The following is a 17,433-nucleotide window of genomic DNA, read 5'->3' as shown; positions in this document are numbered from 1 at the left end:
CCTCCGCCCCCAGAGTACATTCCAGCCCGCCCACGAAAGTGTACTGTGGAGCCGCTCTCTGAAAAGTCTCATTCCTGCCTTGGCAGAGTTGGTTAGGATTCAAACTTTCTTCCTTTCTTTCCCCTTCTTTCTTTCCTTCCTTCTTTCTTTCTTTTCTTTCTTTCTTTCTCTCTCTCCTCTTTCTTTGTTTCTTTGTTTCTTTCTTTTTCTTCTTTCACCCTCCCTTCCTTCCTCTCTCTCTTTCTTCTTTCTTTCCTTTTTTTAAAAACTTTTACTGGCAGCGGCAGCTAAATATGAGATTGTTTCTGATCCCCTAAACATGGCAGCACAGGTGTTACCGCTCAAAACTGAGCTCGCGTCTCTTTGCCCCCATACCTCCTAAGAACAGCGTCCCTTTCTGCTCCACAGCTGGTGTCTAGGCCCAGCAGACGGGAAAGCCCTGCTGGAAACTCCTCTCAAACACCCAGTGGCTGGAGCAATCCTGCAGGAACAAGCCAACGGTTGCTGCTTGGTATTTGAACATCATTTAATGAGTGCCCAGAATTCATCTGTAAATGCACATTGTTAATTTAGGGCCGGCTATTCATTAATTAGGGGTTTAGTGGCAAGTGCCATTGAGCTATCTGCAATGTTTAAGGTTACGTCAAGCCCTAGCAAAAGGCTTGCTGATAACAAGCTGCATCCATCTCCATTACTCGGCCACTCCTGTCTGACTTTGCTCAGCATCTTCGAAGGGCTATGCCTCTTGGAACTGAAGAATTAAACTTTTATCCAAACCAGATTCTGCTCTTTCACCTCTTCTGATTCCTTGAGTACTTCTCATTTATTTTGCCTAAATGACATCTGATTACCTAACATGGAGTGGAGCAAGGTCTTAACCTAAAACAGCCTGCAGACCTCAGTTCTCAGCTGGAGAATTCCAGTGGGTTAACGCTAAGGAAATCCTTACATTTCCATTTCATCTGATACAGGGCTCAGTGTAAAAGAAATAGTTTCTGATTTTTCTTCTCATAAAGTTGCAGTTCCAATAGAATTTTTTTTTTAAAGCCAGAGAAATACAGGAAATTAATTTTAAACCCGGAGAATAAATGTCCCTATTGGTTCAAGTTTACTTTCGCAGTGTTTCTTTCCCTGAAAATATGTATCATTTGAGGCAATCATGGTGCCAAATGAAATAAGTCCAACCGTCTAAAGAGCCCCGCATGTCAAACCTCAGCTGTACAAACGTGGTCATGTCGGAGGTACATGCTCAGTCACCAGACGGGCTCCAAAACCTGGCCTCCTCTCCCGTGTCTAGGCCCACAGTAGAAGCAGGCAGCTTGAGCGGACATTTAGGGAGATACTGCTCTTAAAGGAAACTATATAAGTACACGTTTGTTTATCCTTCAAACGCTAGGTTAGAGAACTTGCCTGAAAACTAACTTCCACTGACAGATGGTCTCTCTAAGTAGTTGATTCTGAGAAGGGAGAGGGCTACCTGGCATGGCTGTTTAACACATTAGGGTGCTCGCAGGGAGAGCCTACTGCTCCCCTGAACCATGGTTCAATTTTAAGCATCACTGGCCGGGATGGGTTATTGCAACTACTTGGAGAAGGGCACTTGAGAGCCTGATGCTCAGTGTGCGAGGGAGAGGGGAGGAGGAGGAGGAGGAGAATGATAGCCCAAGGGAGGGTGTCTGAAAACCTTTGCACCACTGAGCTGGCACACTTATCACAGGGTGACAGTCTATACCGCAGGCCTGCGGTGCGTTGCTGTTTGTGGTGCATGCTGCCAACTGGCTTAGAAAATGCAGATCCCCTCTCAGATAGAGCAGGAGGCAGAATGTCAGCCGACTGACATTCCCCACAACAGGGCTTCCCAGGCTCCGGATGTGGGAGTGTGGATCGCAGCGGGATCTGCGAGGTGGGCGGTGGCTCTTCCAGGGAAGGCCCTTCTCTCTGGGCTTCCAGCAGGAGCCACCCCGGGTCTGGCTTCCGGCGGGGAGGGCCCTCATCCCTTTGCCCAGAATGGCGGGGACGCCATCTTGTTTTTAATTTGGTGATTAAGTTCCACGACACAAAGATTAAACAAAAAAGCGAGTTGTATTTGTGTATCGTCTTCTTGTCCTGCATCTTCCTGAACACAAAATAGAAAATGTCCTAGACACTACGGTGGGGGGCGGGGGGGGGGGGAACCAAAAGAAAACAAGGCCAACAAAAGGCTTGGTTTATAACATTTAGTCATGAAGTTACCTACATTGCACGCAATTGAAAGAGACAATCTTAAGTAGAGAATTTCTTAAATTTACCGTAATGATGCGCTGGACACTCGAAGTAAGAGCCCTTTGAAGCTGACGTGCTGCAGGATAAAGCACACTCTTTCTTTGGAAAAGAGAAAGCCAATATATTGCGGTGGCAGAAGGAACAATGGAGCCAATGAAACAGAGGTCAGAGCTGAAGGTTTCTGCTAGAAGCAAGCTATACACAGGTATTTTAATTTTTTTCTTCAGACAGAAACTCTGCTCCGGGACCCAGAGCACTGCATGCAGACTGCTGGTAAGAAAAGCACTCAATTGTTCAATTTTTATTCAATATTGTATTAAAAATTTTTTTAGGCTCTTTAGGTCAAGGCAACTTTTAAAAGGTTAAAAGCTATTCAGAAGGGTTCCCATATCCATAAAAGCAAATGAGATTAAGCCTAAAGACTGACGGAGGAAAAACAATCATTTAGATAAACGGCCACCACCTCAAAAATGTTTTGGCTTTTACCAGAGGAAGGGAATTCAGAGACTCTTGGATTGGTTGTCATATCAAGGAGAGATTCATTAAATCTGAAGCAATTATTTTTGTGCTTGTTCTTGTTTGGTGTGTTTTAGGCCGGGCCCTACCTTTCTTCAGTTACATTCTTTGTAATGGTTTGGGAAACATAATTGCTTGGCTCCAACTTCCATCTGTCAACTACTGACCTTGCTGCTTGGGCATCTGTAACATCAGACACTATTGTCATGGAAAGAATTATGATGTTTCAATCAAATGTATTGCAAAGTTAACAAATCCATGACACGATCTGGACCACATGGAAGAGTTTAGAAAATGTGTTTCAGAGACCTCAGGGAAAAGCAAACAGGCCATCCTCATTAATGTTTATCTCCACTGCTTGCCATTAATTGTGTCAAGTTACCGTATCATAACAGAGGAGCTAAATCTGAACCTTGAACTTGAGGGGAGTACTTCAGATCAAAATGTGGGGTTCAGCAAGGGAGACAAAAGCCACTCCATGCTCCCAGGGGGAAGTTCTGAATTCATATCATTGACTGACCCGTGGCAACTTGGAATGTCTGCTTAGACTGAGTCTCCTTGGTTATTTTTCAAAGTCCATGAAGTTATGCTTTAGTCTGGTTTTTGTTGCTGATCTCAGAAAACTGAATCTGCCAGAGGGTGGGACTCATTAGAGCTGGAAGATCGGTCAAACAGGCAAAGAGGTGATTGAAGCAATCAGGGTTAGCTGATATTTACTCAAAAGTCTGAGCATAGGGAACAGCAAATTTCTGGATGTTAAAGTGAGAAAGCGAGTTGATATAAAAATTTAATTTCATCTGCTATGGAAACTGGGTCTGGCCTGACAAAATTAAAATGGATAGAAATAATATTCTGGACACTTAAATTTTATTTTCACTGTCCTGTGTCTGAACAAATAAGCATTCCAAGTAAGTAAGAGGAGCTAAAATTTCCATTTTGCGAGAAATATTCCCTGACAAAGAGTTTTTGTGCCACGTATCTTTCACTTTTATAAACTCTAAAAGGAGAATGGTTGTTGCGGATGTTAAAATAATCGGTTTTCTTGAATCACAAAATGGCAAAGCAAAGCTGATGCATCTGTGAAGAGCTAAGAAAACGTAATTCAGTTTGGCCCTGCCCGGAGAAAATCTATTATGTGAAAACAAAAATTTACAGATGAATAAATTAGGGGGTGATTATTCATATTGTAAAAGAGTCTTTAAAGGATTCCCCTAGGATTCTTTTAAAGGCTTAGCTCCACTAGCTCATGTAAGTGTTTGTGTGCAGATCATTAACTATCTGACAGGCAGGACAGAAATTCAGGTAGAGAGCCAAGGGGGAAGGGAGAGAATGTTCAAGAGGCAGAGGAACAGCTGACACCTGAGGCTTGCCACGCCTCAAGATAAATGATGAAACAATATTGAAAGTCAAAGTGAAAATATGATATTTATCTACAAGTTATGCTTTATCTTCCAGAGCCCTTTACGTACCAGAATGCTGCTTGGGTCCAAAGGCAAGCTTGGCCACCTATGTGGCTGTGTGACTTTGGATAAGTTACATAACCTCTCTGAACGACCAACCATCTAGGGCTGTATAAGTAGTAACACGAGTTAATATATATAAAGCAGTTAGGGTTCTGGCACATAGTAAATGCTGTATACATGTTTCTAAGATGATTCTGGGATAAGCTATTACAAAATATCATGTATTCTCCAAAACAGGGATTATGAGGATGATTATGACACTGGAAGTGATTTAACAAAAGCAAAATATTCCCCCCATACCCCCAAAAAAGAAAAGAAGAAAACAACAACCAAGGAACACTGAGGAATGAATACTCCTGTCTTTTGGGGTTTCCCAAGGAAGTCAATCTGAAATTTAAACTTCTTTGAAATTATTATCCTAACTTCAGTTTTGTAGGGGTTTGGCAAACTTTCCAAGATTGAGACGCACATAGAGGCAATCAGCAAAGTAGCATCTGTTGATTTTTCTATGTTAAAAGACTTTGATTCATCTATTATTGCATTTGTCATTTTAAAAACCATAGTAAACAAGATGAAGTATAGCTTTCTTATTTGTGGGTAAGAAAACTTTTTGCTTGATAGACTTCGCTTGCTTTGCACAAAAAATGAACCCTTTCTGTGTATTCTGTCCAATGCGTCTGCCCATATGGAGTTTTGGGCTTGGAATAGACATTAATCGATTCTTTCCAAAGGAACAACCGGTAACAAAGGGTACCAACCTGCCCTCCCAGTCTGATCTGGTTAACAGGTTGCTAAACCAGACACCCCAAAGTGGTGTGAAAGCTGAGATGTGTGAGTGCAGTTAGAATGGCTGTAGGGATCAGAGTCAGGTAGATGTAAGGAAGGGCGCAGGTTCATTGTTGTGGAGGTGGCCCGTTTTGGGGTCCTGGCGATTGATAATGAGCTTTACCATATGTCACTTTTGACATGACATGTGAGAAAGCCCAGACTGTTTCAAGGGCCACTAGTGCTACTTTTATTTAATTATAAAACGGTCTCTTAATTATTTAACTAAAATTCTCCTTTTGTGTCCCCCAAAACTCCTCTTCTGCTCAGGACAGGCCTCCCAGTCTGCCTAGCCCTTAGGTTATACCAGAAGACCTATGCTACTTTCTCACACTCGATTCTGTATCCCAGTTGGATACAGGTTGAATAAAAATATGCTTTCTGGTCCTCACACTTAGTTTATATGAGTGAATGCTGATGGAAATGGGTAAGTAAATAGTGTTTAAGTGCACGAGATCAAATAACTTCCTTCACAACTTGAAGTTCTTGACAGTTCTGGAAATACTATGCTTTTTTTTTTTTTTTTAACATGGTAAAGTGGATTGATCTTTACCTAGCCTTACAGCAGATTGCCAGATTGTCAGCTTTCAATATATTACTTTTTTGAAAAAAAAATTGAGTGATTTGATTCATTTTTGGGAAAAAGTTTCTTGAGCTCAGAAAACTTAAAACCATGGAAATCTGTAAATGCTTTTTGAGTTATATAGAACAAGGGACAGGACTTTGAATAAGTGGGAACTAGTTCAGTTGCTTTTGTTTTTTAATTTTTTAAATTTTTGTCTGTTTAAAAAATAATTGGAATGCTTCATAGGTTTGCATGTCATTCTTACGCAGGGACCAGGCTAATCTCTTCTGTATCATTCTCACTTTATCTTATTATTATTATTTTAAGTTTATTTATTTTGAGAGAGAGAGAGAGAAAGCACGAGCCAGGGAGGGTCAGAGAGAGAGGGGGAGAGAGAGAATCTCAAGCAGGCTCTGCACTGTCAGTGCAGAGCCTGACGTGAGCCTCAAACCCACGAACCGAGAGATCATGATCTGAGCCAGGTTGGACGCTCAACCGAGTCACCCAAGGCGCCCTTCGTTCCAATTTTAGTATATGTGCTGCCAAAGTGAGCACTAGTTGCTAGCTAAACAGTTGTCTCTTACTGGTTATTTCCTGTATGTCCAATAACTTTTACATGTTAGTACCAAGAATTCAAATTTCTGAATTGCTATATGCAGCTTTGCCCAAAGCAGTGTGGTTTCCCAGACTTAAATTCCCGTTATATTTTCTCATTATATACTTACCCTTCACAACGTGTGACACAAGTGCATTGAGCAATGTATTTGTGTAATTATTTGTTTAATGCCTGTCCTTATATGTATTCATGTAACTATTTGTTTAATGCCTGTCCTTATGGGTAGATAGTAATCTCTGTCATGATAGGGGGCGCATCTGTCTGGCTCACTGTTGTAGACTCAGTGGTTAGCACAGGAACACACACAGAGTAGGTGCTCAAAAAATTTGTTGAGTCACCAAATATTTGGTGGTAAATTTTCTGTGCTTATTCTGTTTAGTAGAACTAAATATCATGTAAGTTCCATTGAAGTTTTTCATTTTTATTTTTTATTTTTTGCTTTAAATGTTTATACATACATACATTGGTTAAAACAGTTATAATGGTTAAAATATTCAAACTTGCATAGATGGGAAGTGGATGGAAAGTAAAATTTATCGTCACTGCCCTTTACTGATCTCCAAAGATTTCCAAAGTTAATGACTTTAATTGGATATTTACCAATATCCCTTTGGATATTTACCATCATATTTCTAAAGAACACATTGTATTCTTGATTTTCTTAAGACTTCGGATAGTATCTATGGATTTCTGGATGAAAGATGTGAAATTTCATATACTCTTACTTTTTCCCTTCTCCCCTATTCGCTCCTAAGTTCAGGATTTTTGTTGTTCTTTTTTTTTGTTTGTTTGTTTGTTTTCATCTTTCTACTGGTTATCTTTGTTACTTAGCAGTATAATTAATCTATGTTTTTCAATCACCAGCTTAAGACTGGCTCTATTTTCCCCATGCTAAGTGAGGTGAGGAAATCAGTGCACCTATATTTTCTTCTTTTCTTTTTCCCTGCTGCCTTCTGTCAACTAAATTATTATGTTTTACATTTTTTTGAGTTTAAAGCAATTTACATGCAAATATTTTAATAATTTACACTGACACATTGTACCATTACATTTCCTTCTATATCCAGTGCCTTTCAAACATTGTCTATAGTTTGATTTTAAAATAGGAATATCTGAAATGATCAATATATAAACATTAGGAATATTACTCTTTCTATAACCACGTAGTATATTTAGGCACAGGAAGAAAGCAGTATCATTTCATAGAGTTGTAAACAGCAAAATCTGAAAGATGAACCTAGAAATAGTATAGTTAATATTATATATTATTTATAAATTAAATACAATGCATATTATACATTAATATGTTATATATATCAACAATTGTTCAAAATAATGTCATGTTTTAGTTTGCTTCATATTTTAACATGACTTTCTTTTTATGCACACTACCATCCTCCACTCACCTCCAAAAAAAAAATTTTTTTTTTTTCTCCATAAAGTCCTCTAGTCTCTTTCTAATTTCTACTCATTACTTTTTGGGTCTACTGCTCATTCTGAGATTTCTTTCATTGTACCTCTGGATTAGATTAAACTGTTCTAAGATTGCTTTTTTTCCTCTTTCTTGGATTATTTTTTCATGTTACTGGAGTACATCCTCGTAATATTTTTTTTTAAAGGTAGATGAGAAGTAGACTATTTGAACTCTTTATGTCTAAAATGCCTTTATTCTTCACTTAAATTTTATTTATAATTGCACTTGGTATAGTATTCTGTGTTTACAATTGCTTTATAGGCTTTTAGGACCCCTGTTGTTGGGAAGGCGTTGATGTCCATCTGATGGTCATTTCTTTTTGAGCAAACACTGTTTTTTTCTCTTTGATGCCTTTTAGAATTTTTCTTTCCAAGCTTTGTTCTGAAATTTTACAAATATGTATCTAATGCATTTTTTTTTCACTTGACGTTTGGTCAAGTTTGGCAGTCGTTGAGTTCATGTTTTTTCTAGGTCTGGGAAATTTTCTTCATCTGTTTTCTTTGGTTATTTCTTTGGTTATTTCAACTCTTTCATTGTTTATGTTGTCTTCCTCTAAACCAGCTTTTAGATATGCCTAAGACCTTTTGGATATGTGCTCTATATCAGGGCTTTTCAAGTTTTAATGCATGCGAATTACTCGGAAATCTTTTCAAAAGGAAGAATCTGAGTCAGTAAGTCTTAACTTAGACTTAACTTAGACTTAAATAGAGTCTTAACTGAGGCCCATGACTCTGCATTTCTAATGAGACAGATGATGCTGATCCTGCTGGTGTGTGGATCACATTTTGAATAGTGAGGCTTTATAGTTCTTGAAATGGCGTTTTGTGCATATATTTTTCTGTTTTTCTTACTTTCCATCATAGAACGTTTTATTAATTCCACCTTCCAAATTAAATTTCAGTCTTCTGCCTGTTTTGTTCAGCTTACAGTTATTTTTAGATGATCGATTGTATTATTTTTTTTAATTTTCAAGAAGTCATAGCAGCCTCTTTTTATATTACAAATACAATATATTGTTGAAATTTTGAGGATACTAATTAGAACATTTTAATGTTCTCTTTTATTCCTTCCATTACCACTGTCTCTTCTGTGGGCAGTTTTTCTGTTTGTTCATCTTTGTCTTTCTTTTTGTTCTACTTAACTTCCCCTGCATATCTGGTAATCGTCGGTTCATTATTAATTTGGGGTTGTAAAGGACTGTATTTCTAATATGGTTCTGTTTATAGTAGCTGGCATTTGTATCCTTTGAGGTCAAATGGACCATTTTACCCAAAAGGCCAGTGTTCTGAATGGGAGGGCTGCCTTTAGTCTCTGCGTCAAAGGGTAAACCCTACTGACAAGTGGCTTTTTCTTTCTAGGACGTTAACAAGCTTGGGCAGCACATCTGCCATCTACACCATTTATTACATATGCAGAGGAAGAAGAGGGGCTCCCTAGCACAGCTGTTCTGAAGATAGTCTTCCCGTTATAAGCCTTTATTGCTACCCCTTGGCAATTTTTTCCTATCTATACCTGTCTGGAGCCTCTCCAGAGATGTTTTAAAGCAACTGAATCCTCCCTCCACTACATCTCTTTTCTATGTATGTATTTGGGGTTGTGATTTACTCAGAGTTTATCTAACAATATAATCAACCTACTTCCTAGCTTCGAAGACTTTGTTGGAATTTCTGGCCTGCTAACGTCATCCCCCTTTCTCATCCTTTTTTTGGCTTGTTTCAAGTGCTGCCAAGGATGTATTTATTTGTATATGTGAATGTCGTTTCAGTAGGAATTTTGCATGGAAAGGAGGCAATGTAGGTCCTATCCATCATCTTGAGTTAAGAGACTATATGGCTGTCTTAGAATTGCTCTAAATGCTTATCTGAATCTGGCTACCACTCATCTGGCTCTTCACAAACAGACAGACCTAACTGTAAATAGGTAAATTCCCATACAAGTTCCCCAGACCTTGCTAATTATTCTTTATGGATCAAGTCGGATTTAATAGTGTTAAGGGCTTTGGATGATTTTAAATTGTTCCCTAAGCCTCTTGGCAGTCCCATGTGTGTACAGAATAGCGTGATCACAAGAGAAAGTAACTATAGAGAAGTACCTAACCTAGAAGGCTAAGATAAAAATTAAAGTTCAAAAAGAATTTGAACTAGCCTACAATTTACTTTGGGGTGTTACATATTTTTATGTGAGTTGAGCTTGACCAACTCTACCTTGGATTTGCCAAGAAAATAATTGATGTGATCACAGAGCCAAGAATGATAACATGTGAAGATCTGTGGAGGATTGGCAGGACCCCAGATCACCGGGAAAAAGCCAATAGAATACCTATTTTTAAAAGGCAATAAAAAGTTGTTTGAGAACTAATGACCTCTAATAGAGTGAAAAAACAGTACTTACTGAATACCTTGACCCAAATAAGTTTTAGAAAGTCTGACATAGTCATGGCAGTAATGAGTAGAGGAAAAATGTATTCATACAGCACACCAAAATAACATTAAATATCCAAAACTGGGTAAATATTTTTAATGTAAAAATTCTAGATTTTTATTTATTTTATTTATTGCTATCATTTTGTTAGGATTTCAAGCCCATATCTTGTCAAGCATCTAGATCATTCGAGACATCTAGAATTTGGCCACATTTCTCTATTTTTGCATAGACATGCATTGTCATGTAGATGTTCCTGATAACATAAAAGTGTGATGTTAGATTGAAAATATTAACAGAACCGTTATTCAGACACCAAATCCTCCCTTGATAACATATATAGGATATATGTTTACATTTTGCATGTATGACTGAAACCTGATGGTGGCTGCCTTACTCTAGAATTTAAAATTAAATTTGAGATTATTGCAATAAACTATGTCCTTATTCTAAAACAACACCAAATGAAACAGAATACATGCTGATATAAGTTGTTTTAATGAAGGAGGAAAAAAATCCCCACATTTTTGAAGTAGGGGATAACTATTAGGCAATAATTGGGTAGAAGAAAAAGACTAGGAGTTTTCAGAGTCCCCAGCGAATATTATCCACTGACTATAATTTGATGAGATCTTTCACACCTCTGGCCTTTGTCTATAATGCTTCCACCCCTGGGATCTATTTCCTTCCCCTTTTTATCTTGCAAACTTTCCTCTGGTCCTTCCAGTCTGAACCCCATGAAGTCTTTCTTTCTATATATTTTGAGTTAGTTTCTCTGTCTTCTGTGTTCCCTTGGGGTATTTTGGACGTTCAGATACAACCAACCTTTGTTGAGTGCCTACCACCTACCAGGCACTGCATCATGAAATAATAACTCTGTCACAGAAACATGACCGTAGTATGATTATTTCTTTCACCGATTAAAGAAGCTGAGGCCCTGAGAAGACACACGAATTGCCCAAGGTTGCACAACTAGCAGACAGCAAATAGATTTTTAAACTATGTAATTACTTGTATATAGTTCTTTCTCCATCACTGGACAAGGCAGAAAAAGCATCTTATTTATCCCTCAATCTCCGTAGCTGCGCACCACCTGACACATGGTCAAAATGTTACAGATAAATTAATGGATAAACAACATAGTGGACTTGCGTTAAAGGCAAGCTGGATTTAGGTGTAGGTGACTTACCTTTCTCATCTCTTAGAAGTAAGCATTCAATAGATAGTCATTAACATTCCCACCTCCATGCGTTATGCTAGTTTTGGTTTGGGTAGAAGAATTATAGTGAGTGGTGATGATAATATGGACAGTAAAAATAATAATAATGATGATGATAAGGACACTAGGTGTGCTTAAGGAAGAAAGTGCCACGCTGATGGTTTTGTTCTAATGCTTCAGATAACGTTAAGAACTAATCAGTTCGTTCTTTATTTGATATTTACTTATATTTAATGTCCGTAAGGTACTTCATCAGTCAGTATGGAAATAATAAAGTATAGACACGGTCCCTGTCTTCAGCATAAGACAGGCATGTAAGAGATGTGTATCCATGATGACAATCCGAGGGAGTAGGTGTTGGTGCTACGGAGTCAGAAGGCCACGTGCCAAGTGACCAGGGGAGGGTTCTAAAGAGTTGGTATGCAAGCCAGGCCTGTTAGGTGGCAGAGATGTGCAATGTTTACTGAATGTTGAATGGTGTTTTGAAGGTTGAAGTTTAGGGAAAAAGAGTATTCACTCATTTATTCTTTCATTCGTTCACCCAATACATACGTGAATGTGGATACCAGACACTCTCCCATGCACTGGGATATTGACCGCCATGGATCTTTCTTCAAATGCATCGTCATTGTATTAGACTCTTAAATCATAATCTAATTTCAGGGTTGGGGAGGATCTTTAAAGGTCATCCACCTAGCTTTCGGTTCTAACTTCTAGAACAGTGGTAGCTACCCGAGAATTAATATAAATGCTGGGTTGTATGTATGAATGCTTCGCTCCGTTTTCAGAAAATTTACCAAAACAGCCATAAGAGAAAACCACAAATAAGACCTCGTGCTCCCTTTTACATGCTTCCAGCTCCATGGCTCATCACTGTAAGCGAGGAATGAAAGCAGCCTCAAAAGATCAGCTGTCCTTTAGGAAATAAATTGACAGTTAGTTCAGATAAATCTTTTTTATTGATATTAGATACTAGCTACTAGTGCAGCAAGATCTGGGTAAATAAGTTTAAAAAGAATTATCTGTCACATTGAGGGCATTTGAAAAATATTAAAAAGTACCCATTACTTAGCCCACGATGATCTTGAGACACTCATAAGAATAGTATCTATTAGTTCTGGTCATTCCCTTACTGAGTCTGAGAATGGCTGGCTACGTATGGGAGGGTCGCACTGCAGCATAGATGTTCTGAGAGAGGGTTAGTGGCTCTGAAAGAAGTGGGATTGAACGTCCCCATTGGCTCTGAGGCTCTCACTGAAAAAGCTCACAAAATTTGGCAAGAATCAAAATGTACATTCACCTGACCAATCTCTGACGATACAGCCACAGTCCTTGAGGCTGAGCTGGGAATGAACACTTAAAATAATTCCTTTTTACCATCAACATTTGTAAGAGAAAGAGAAAAAGAGTCTTAGGTGTTTCAAAACAAGACTTAACTAACAAAAATTATTTTGTAGAAATAAATGTTCACTTCTTGACTGAAAACTTGCCACATTTCACATTAGCCTAATATGCCTTTAAAGTGATGAAGTACTTGACAATTGAAAAATGACTAGCGAGTAGGAAAATGCATATTGAAATACTCATCTGTGTGAAGGTCTTGTGTGGAGGGGAGGGCTGGGTATATGACGATCCGGGTTGCCATGTTTGTCTTGCCTTTCAGCACAATTGTATCAATTATTCTGGAGATTATTGTTGAGGAAAAACTGTCAAAGGAAGCGTCCAATTGACTTCATTTCTCTTTTACTTTGTCATGACCCACACAATGAACCTTTTAGTTGCTCTCTTCATTGTGTGGCCTTTTCTATTCTCTTTTGGCCAAAAGAGCTGGTTTGGAGTGCCACCCCCAGCCCAGTGCTCCCCTTCTACCTGCACACCTAAGGGGTGATTCCTTTTCCCTACTCCAGTGTCCAGAAAAGAGAAGCTCATTGCTTATGCTGCAATTTTGATAACCTAACTGGCAGAACAGTTATTCAAATTTTAAGCTTCTGAATGCAGCAAGATCAACCTGGCCTATCCACATAAATAATTTTGACACGATAAGTATGCGAGAACGATGATAACCGATAAGTGAAGCAATTACCTTGCTTTTTTGGATTATATTAAATGAAGATTCTGATAGAGTAATGAAAAGAGACAAAGCAGACAAAAAGTCGGCTGCAGAGCTTTTGGGCACTGTGTTATCTCTATTATACCATATTGAAATAGAGAAGCTATCACCAATCATGCATTTCTATGTAACTTCTGGCTTCTACCAGTGAACAATGAATAAATTGTCACAAGACAGTAACTGATAAATTGGGATTGGCAGCGCTTTTTAAAAAGCATAAATAAACTTACCAGTCACCTTTTTCCTTCTCAAAGCAGTTTTTAGGGGACTCCAGGAGAGGGGAATCCACTACATCCTATGCTCCCTTCTGTTCCCTCTCCCTACCCCGGGCCTCTTTCCTGCCACCGTTCTTTGTCTGATACTCAGTTGTAAGGCATCAGGACTGTGTTCTGATGTTATCACCAAAGTTCACCAACCCGTGGTCCTTTTGACCTGGTATGGGGCTCGACTGTCTGGAACTCACAGCAACATCCAGTCAGCTTACGGAGGTTTTTGGCAAAGCGAGTTTCACAAACAAGAGCAAGTATAAAATAGAGATGATGAATTCCAGGAGCTTTGGGTTCCAGCAGGATGGAAATTCCTTAACAACCCACAAACGCTTTAATGATGGCCCGGTCCTGGATTGGATTGTGCACAAACGATACCCCTTGTTGGAGGAGGTGCCAATAGGCACTTGAACCATTAGAAACCACTTCAAGGGGAGCGGCCTCTGGGTGTGAGTGGATGAAGTTTTCTAATGCAAATCATTCCAGCAGTGTGCAGGGTTTTTTTGTTTTGTTTTGTTTTGTTTTTAAATTTTTTTAACGTTTATTTATTTTTGAGACAGAGAGAGACAGAGCATGAACAGGGGAGGGGCAGAGAGAGAGGGAGACACAGAATCGGAAGCAGACTCCAGGCTCTGAGCCATCAGCCCAGAGCCCGACGCGGGGCTCGAACTCACGGACTGTGAGATCGTGACCTGAGTTGAAGTCGGACGCCTAACCGACTGAGCCACCCAGGCGCCCCAGCGTGCAGGTTTAATGATGACTTGTTTATGTTTTCTTTCAAAAATTTTTTCATGTTTATTTTATTTTTGAGAGAGAGACAAAGACAGAGTGTGAGAGGGGGAAGAACAGAGAGGGCGACAGAATCCGAAGCAGGTCCAGACTCTGAGCTGTCAGCGCAGAGCCTGAGGCGGGGCTCAGACCCACGAACCATGAGATCGTGACCTGAGTGGCTGGACACTCAACCGATGGAGCCACCCAGTGACATGCTACCCACCAAGGTATAGAGGCAGGAGCTTGAATATGGGGGTAGAAGGGCAGGGTTCGAGTCTCAAAGCCACCACTTACTGGTGGTGTGGCATTGGGCAAGTCGGTGTTACTTCGAGTGTCTCATCTGTGATATGGAGTCTTAGGATTTAAAGGAGTGCATGTTATTGAAAGTGCTTTGTAAATACTAGGCCCAGTGCAAAGGTTAGAAATGACCTGCCTGGTGGATACCTTCAAGTTCTGAAAAAGGACCAGGCCCAGTGCTGTCATGGGCTTTATCAAAGCCAATGGCTTATAATGGCAGGGTCTGCTGACTTAGTTTCACTAAACAAAGAGTGTGGGAATAAGCATCATTAGTCTCCTGCTCCTGCAAGTGGGATCATTTATTACCTCTCTCGTTAAAAATGCAAAAGCAAACCATTCACATGGCCGCTTTTCAAAATGAAAGAACCAATAAAGTTATTAAAAGCAAATCACATTTGATTAAATTATTATCATTATGGTGTTTAAAATAACATTTGTTCTGTTTATCAAGCCCTAGTCTTACTGCACCAGTAAAGAATTTGCCTTTAAAGACCAAAAACACAAGAAAATGGAAAGGAAGCCCAGTGCCTGCACCAAAGACTGGATCCTTGGATCATTTTTCACGAGTTCTTTACAACAATCCTGCACTGCTAGAGCTCAACCCTGCAGACCAGTCATACAAGTTAACGACAGTGGGGTTGAGAGAATCAAAGAGTGTGGGGGGAGAGATGGCAGAAGGAGAAAAGGAAACGTTGACATTGCTAACCCCAAAGCAAGGTCTGTTTTTACATTTGCTTGGCAGTTTTCATTTTAATGACACATTTAGCCAGCTGAGTTCGCATAACTGTTACTCATCCTGGTCTTCTTAAATGTATAATTTCTTCCTTACAATAAAAGAAGATTGGTTGTTGGCGTTACTTGGAGTAAAGGCAAAGAATATTTGTCAATTTGTACGTGGTCAACCAACCTTATCCCTAAAGTTTAGAAATCAGCGATTATAAGGTATGTTGCAGGGAGCTTTACCCTAACTGCAGAGACAGGGATTAATCAGATATGGATCGGGCACATGCCTTGTAGCACAGTGCTAGATGATGACTGGTCAAGAGTGGCACCCAGCAACTCTAAAATTACTCCCCTTTCCCACACCATTCTGGCCATGAGAGCACCCCCTGTGCCTCTTTCAGAACTCCCTACTACCCCAAAACTACAAACTAATGACTGGCACACCTGTGGCCTCCATATACCCATTCTGACTGATCAGTACCTATCTTTTACTAGTTGTTAAGTATTTGAATGTCATAGATATCTATTTAGTATTACAAAGTTAAGTAGAAAGAATCGAGAGCTATATTCAGCCCGAAGTAATGAACTTACGTCTATAATCCTTAAAAGAAATCAAGATAAGGCTAATAGAATTTGAGCAAACTTAGGGACATATAATACTTTTAATCTATGTATTGTATTAATGCTTTTATAGGTTACTCTGGGTACACTTGATAAGGAAACATGAGCTTTCCACTTCGGATGGGTATGAAACACATGGAGAAAACCCAAGTCCTAGAATTTTGGCACTCACTGACAAAGGTTTTTGCACGAGTCAGACACCTTTGCAAACCTCTTATGGTATTATACCTTTGACAACTAACCTTACATAACATGGGGTAGATCGAAAAGAGCAGAGCTTGACCCAGCCCATGCCATTTCTAAGAACACTGACATATTTACAAGACTGGCAAAAGCTATGCCAGGTCCGTTCATGTCCCAGAACCAAAATATGGTTTCCATAAAACCTAAGAAAGTATTCCAAGATGGTCTGGGATTCCAACTGGTAACCCATTACTTATGGATTGTATCCTTTTTGAGCACTTTGCTTTCGAAGGGAAATAAAAACCAGGGCTTCTGATGGGGCAGTGACAAGGGGTCTGGCCACTATTGAATGAGTGCACCTTGAGGCTTGAGCTCATGTGCTGGGGCAGCCCAGCATTGGCCACTGGCTCACATCCTCACTGAGTCCACCAATAGTGGTTTCCTCACATGAAAAGTAGTAGTTGTGGTGATGTTTGTGTGAGTAGGGCCTAAGGGGTTACAGGACGTAGACATACCCTCTCTCAAACAAAGGAGAGTATAAGCACAGGCATATTCTCTCTTCCATCCCCTTGAGGGTTCATGTTCCTTATCCCTAGTGTCCAGCACATACTAGACATTTAGCAAATATTCATAGAAAAAAAATATTCACAGAGATGAAGTGTTAACTTCTTTTCTCATACCTCATCCTGGTTCTTCTCTCTGGAATGATTTTCTTTTCATTCACTTTGTGCCAACTCCTTCTCATTCTTCATTTATTTATTCATCAAATATTTACTGAGTGCTTACTGTAAGCCGGGAACCATGTCAGGCACCGGGATCCAGCCCCAAACAAGACTTGGCTCAAAGGTCACCGCCTCTGAGAAGCATTCCCCAAGTCTCTGGAGCAGGAGCTGCCTTGCGTCTTGGTTCCTTATTATCTCTGCTGTTATTTATTACATTGCATTTTAATTAGCTGTGTCTAGTTCCTTCCCCACTCTAAAGTGATTTTCTTGAAGGTGATGATTGGATCTTGATTATCACTGTATTCTCAGAGCCAGTAAAACATTATTTGTGATTGCAGTGGATTAATGGAAAAAATGAGCGATCTTTCACCTTTTCCTG

The 17,433-nt window shown here is 39.6% G+C and overlaps 1 non-coding gene across 1 annotated transcript; it reads right to left on the bottom strand.

The window, feature by feature from the left end:
* Positions 1-5,855: 5,855 nt before the first annotated feature.
* LOC125913799 (U6 spliceosomal RNA) lies at positions 5,856-5,959 on the bottom strand. Its single transcript, XR_007455096.1, has one exon. It is a non-coding gene; the product is annotated as a U6 spliceosomal RNA (small nuclear RNA).
* Between the last annotated feature and the right edge of the window lie 11,474 nt (positions 5,960-17,433).

This window comes from Panthera uncia (genome assembly GCF_023721935.1).
Source record: "Panthera uncia isolate 11264 chromosome C1 unlocalized genomic scaffold, Puncia_PCG_1.0 HiC_scaffold_4, whole genome shotgun sequence".
Lineage (NCBI taxonomy): Eukaryota > Metazoa > Chordata > Mammalia > Carnivora > Felidae > Panthera > Panthera uncia.
Note: the sequence above shows the minus strand (reverse complement) of the source record. Positions and strands in the feature narration are given on the sequence as shown.